This window comes from Acomys russatus, chromosome 29 (assembly GCF_903995435.1).
Source record: "Acomys russatus chromosome 29, mAcoRus1.1, whole genome shotgun sequence".
NCBI lineage: Eukaryota > Metazoa > Chordata > Mammalia > Rodentia > Muridae > Acomys > Acomys russatus.
In genome coordinates this window covers 15,380,678-15,385,668 of record NC_067165.1, presented here as the reverse complement: position 1 = coordinate 15,385,668, position 4,991 = coordinate 15,380,678, and the positions used below count along the sequence as shown (strand labels likewise).

At 51.1% G+C, this 4,991-nt stretch overlaps 1 pseudogene; it reads right to left on the bottom strand.

Moving 5' to 3' along the window:
• Positions 1–3,377: 3,377 nt before the first annotated feature.
• LOC127211793 (receptor of activated protein C kinase 1-like) lies at positions 3,378–4,493 on the bottom strand (annotated as a pseudogene).
• Positions 4,494–4,991: the final 498 nt, after the last annotated feature.

Sequence of the window (4,991 nt, the reverse complement as noted above, 5' to 3'; positions counted from 1 at the left end):
AGCATCTCACACTGACCTGGAAGCTTCCCCATTCAGCTAGACTGGCTGGCCAGCAAGCTCCTGGCATCTTCTTGTCTCCTCCCTGCCCCTCAAGCACTGGGATAGCAGACCCATGCCACTGTGCCCAGCTTTTCCAGCCCTGTGCTGGCTGAGCGGTCTCCCAGCGTGCCTAGGGGGTAGTTACTCCTTCATTGTACCTACTTAGTATTGTACCAGTTACATGCTTAGGGCAAAGCTGTGGATGGATTCTAGTGCCTGCCTGCACAGTCAGCTGGCTGGCCAAGCAGGTGCTAAGGCTTCAGACTGTGCAGGGGGGCTCCCTGTAAGGGAGGAAGAGGAAATGAGGAAACTCCTTTCCAAAGTGTCAGAAATAAAAGGGATTCAGGGAAGCGTTTTAAGGGTCCACCCGAGGAACCTCTACAGCCACAACTGGGTCACCATCACTGAACCATCCTGGGGCAGCATCCACCCAAATTCAAGAACTTTCTGAGCCGGGCAGTGATGGCTCACACCTTTAATCCTAGCATTCGGGAGGCAGAGGTAGACGGATTGCTGTGAGTTCCAGGCCAGCCTGGTCTACGAAGCAAGTCCAGGACAGCCAAGGTTACAGAGAGAAACCCTGTCTCGAAAAACCAAAAAGAAGAAGAAGAAGAAGAAGAAGAAGAAGAAGAAGAAGAAGAAGAAGAAGAAGAAGAAGAAGAAGAAGAACTTTCTGGGTGCCTTCAAGATCCCCAAACCGAGCCCAGAAGGCAGGTGGCATTAGCTCTGAGGGAGAAGCCAACAAGTCCCGTGGTAAAGCCTTCCTCTTAGGGTTCCCCTTGTCCCTCACCGTAGCGTGAGTACTCCCAGCTTGGGTTCTGCTGCAAATGAGCACAGCTGAGATCTACACACTTTTATCTGTGAAGGGCTAGGTTCTAAATGCTCAAGACTATGCAGGCCTCAGAGTCACCCCCACACATCTATATGACTCTCAACTGCCCTGCAAATCAGTGTCAGCCAGACAGCACGCAAACAGGTGACCCACTGTCCGTAATAAATTTTGCTTAACAACCAACGGGTTGGACCCACCTGGCAGTGTGGCCGCTGGCTGCTCGGGTGCAACTGTCTTTCTACAGATTGCAGAATCTGGCTTGAGGTCATGGCATGTTCTGTTTGAAGAAGTCTTCCCGCTGTTCTTCCCTGGAGCACAGCTGGGGCGCCCCGGCCCATCTTTAACTGCTGCAATGAAGCAAACTGCTAAGACAGGAAAACCAACTGGGAGGTTTTCCAAAATGTTAGCCTGCAAAGCATCAAAGCCTTGTGGGGAAGAACTTCTGGCAGAGGAGATGAAATCCTAGCTGGCCTTCCAGAGTAGGGATCCCCTGTGCAGCTTGGGAGAGGCCCCCATCTTTCATCCCAGTCTCTCTTCACCCTCGCCTCACCCTCCACCGTGTTTATGACAAGGTCTCTCTCACTGTTTGCATAAGCCAGGCTAGGTAGGCCATGAGCTTCCAGCAATTCCCCTGTCTCTGTCTCCCATACCTTAGCAGAGATGCCTTATAATTATCAACATCTGCTCTACTGCCACAGCTTTAAAATGGATTCTGGGAACTGAAGTCCGTCCAGGTGGCTTATGAAGTAAGCGGATCACAAAGCTACCTCCCCAGCGCCCCCATCTGGGGAGGGTTCTTTTTTTTTTTTTTTTGAGACATGGTCTCTGTGTTCACCTTGGCTGTCCTGGAGTTGCTTTGTGAACCAGACTGCACTGTTCTCTGTCCTTTTATTGCCACTAAGTGCCCAGTGTGCCTGTCCACAGAGAAGTCACAATCGGCTTAAGCTGAATCTAGCAGCTCTGTGCCAATCAGAGCCATGACACAGTTGTGGCAGACTTGAGCAGAGGACAGCTGGGGACTTTGTGCTGTCCAGAGCCAATGGAAAAGCTAGGTATGACAGCTCTCATCTGTGATCCCAGGACTTGAGGAGCCACTGACAGATCCTGGAAGTCCATTGGCCAGTGATTCTAGCCAATCAGTGAGCTCCAGATTCAGTGAGTGAGACCTTGTCTCAAAAAATTAGGTAGTGAGTCATTGAGGGAGACATTGACCTTTCCCCCCTCCCAGGTGTGTGCACACGCATGCATTCCCACACAAGTATAGTCACACAACACACACACAAATATAGTAACACAACACACATATACACAGGCACGCATGCACGTATGCAGCACCTAGGGCTAAGATGCTGGGGGCTGGATAAGTCTCCTCCTAAGATGACCTCAGAGAAGAAAGTGGTCCAGAGTCACTGGGACCCCAGAAGTTACATCCTCTTCCAGGGTGAGTACAGATACAAATCACATCAAATCCTACCTTGATTGTACAGAGCAATGGGCAAATCCAAGCCTCCCCAGCTTATGGCTAACCGGGTTCTCTCCTCTCCTGCCCTGTGCACAAAGCATAAACTTCACCCAGGGAAGGAACAAGTTTGGCAGATGGGTCCCCTACACCTGCCCCCAGCAGCAGGTCAGACCAACAGGCAGCACTGCGAGGGGAGGGGTTCCACCTCGGGTTAGCATGCAGAGCCACACATGTCCCTGGTTCTATTTACTTGGTCCCAGAAAACCTCTCCAGGCTGAGCTCTGTGTATACATGTAAACTCCTGGGCAATTCTCAACATATCCTGGATGGCCTTGCACCCAGCGGTCACCCTCCAAGGAGCGAGGTTTGAAATGTGCTCAAAGAAGTCAACCAAGACTTTCTCCAAATATGTGCAAGAAGCTGGAAGCTAAGGCCTCCTCCTGCCTCGTCTCCACATGGGGTGCTTTCTGGGCGGGAGCAGAGGGAGGCTCAGTTTTCTCGCCTTCCTTGGTGGTGTCATGCCTCTCCGTCCAGGTTGGCTTTAAAAGGAAATATTTCTGGGAGCCGTCCAGTGTGAGAGAAAAGCCAGAATCCAAGTCTTCATGCAGTTCCCAATTTGTGGCCCTGGGCACACACCCTAAGCTCCTTTCTTTGTCTTCTCTAGACCCCATGGTACAGAAGGCCAGAATGATTTGGGCCGGGCCTGCCTCCTGGAAAGCCCATCAGAACCAAATCTTCCCATCTCAGCTGTAGACTCTTTAAGAAGAAATCACATGCCCAGAGTCCCACCATGGGCACTTGACTCCAAGGGTCACTCTTCCCCTGACTTTCACCCAGGGGCTCATGAAATTGTCAAACGAGCCTATGAATTACCCATGTCACAGATGTGGACGCTGAGGGTCCGCATTCCTTACCCAAGCTACACAGTGAGTAGGTGGCAGAGCTCTGGTCCCAGAGCTTTCTGAGAGACCATGTATGCTTTTTTTTTTTTTTTTTTTTTCTTTTAGAAAGCCAGTTTTATTCCTAAGATTCTGTCATCAGCTTTTAGCGGGTACCTATAGTCACCTGCCATACGTGCGCCAGGCTGTCTGTCTAACCAGTGAACAGAGTCTGGCCATCAGCAGGCCATGCCAGAGAGATACACTGGGGTGGCTCTGCTTTGCTGCTGGTGCTGATGACTTCTTGTTCCGGTTCATCTACAATGACCTTGCCCTCCAAGTCCCAGATCTTGATGCCGGGGCCAGTGGCAGCCCAGCGCCAGTAGTGGTTGGAGGTAAAGTACAAGGCGTTGATGATGTACCCGCCACCTAGTGTGTGCAGGTGCTTGCCTTAACTGAGCTCCCACAGCATGGCCTGGCCGTCCTTCCTCCAGAAGCACACATGGAGCCTTCTGGAGAGGCCGTCACTACGTTCAGATAGCCTGTGTGGCCAGTGTGGCTGGTCTTCAGCTTGCAGTTAGCCAAATTCCATACCTTGACCGGCTTGTCCCATCCACAGGAGACGATGGTAGGGTTGCTGCTGTTCAGGGAGAAGTGGACACAAGACACCCATTCTGAATGACTCTTGTCCTGGACAGTGTACTTGCAGACACCCAGAGTGGTCCACAACTTTATGGGTCTTGTCTCTGGATCCAGACACAATCTGCCGGCTGCCAGAGGAGAAGAGGCCACACTCAGCACATCCTTGGTATCGCCTACAAATCGTCTCATGGTGGTTCCCACTGTGAGATCCCAGAGGCGCAGTGTTCCATCCCAGGAGCCTGAGAGGACAAACTGACCATGAGAGGAAATAACAACATCACTACCAAAGCAGGAGTGACCTCACAGAGCACGCTGTGGAATACCATAGTTGGTCTCATCCCTAGGCAGCTTCCACACGATGATGGTCTTGTCTAGAGACACAGACAGGATCATGTCCGGAAGTGCGGTGTGGTGGCAATCTGGGTCACCCAGCCATTATGGCCCTTGAGGGTTCCACGAAGGGTCATCTGCTCGGTCATGACTGCAGCTGATGCGAGTGTCACCGGGGCGACAAGGATGGCACCAGATAGTTCAGAGAGCCAAGCTCCACAGGCCATATATGCTTTTTAAAATGCCAATTTGGAGGGCCGCAGAGAAGTCTCAGGGTGTAAAAGTGTTGCGTGAACCCAGAGAGTCAAACATCTGCTCATCTGACCAACTGTTGTATCTGTCACAAAGCATTTCTGAGAATCATTTCAAAATCTCCTCTCATGGGGCTGCAGTGATGACTTAATAGTTAGGAGTGAACATTGCTCTTCCAGAAGGCTTGAATTGGGTCCCCAGCATATGCCTAACATATACACATCACACACACTCACATACACACATGCGCACACACATACACACACTCACATACACACATGTGTGCACACACTCGCGCACACACATTTCACACACATACACACCCATATACGCACATACACACCTATTCTTGCACATACATACACCCCACACACACACACACACACACATATACAGGGTAATTAAAATTAAAACTACATATTCTAAACTTTCCCCTCTAGTTTATACAAGGAGTGCAGGCGCACAGATGAACCACCAAGCAGCCCGACTGGTGTGCCATCTGCCACCATAGGAGCCGAGCTGCCACATGCGTGAGACAGCTCAGCCTCCTGTAGAG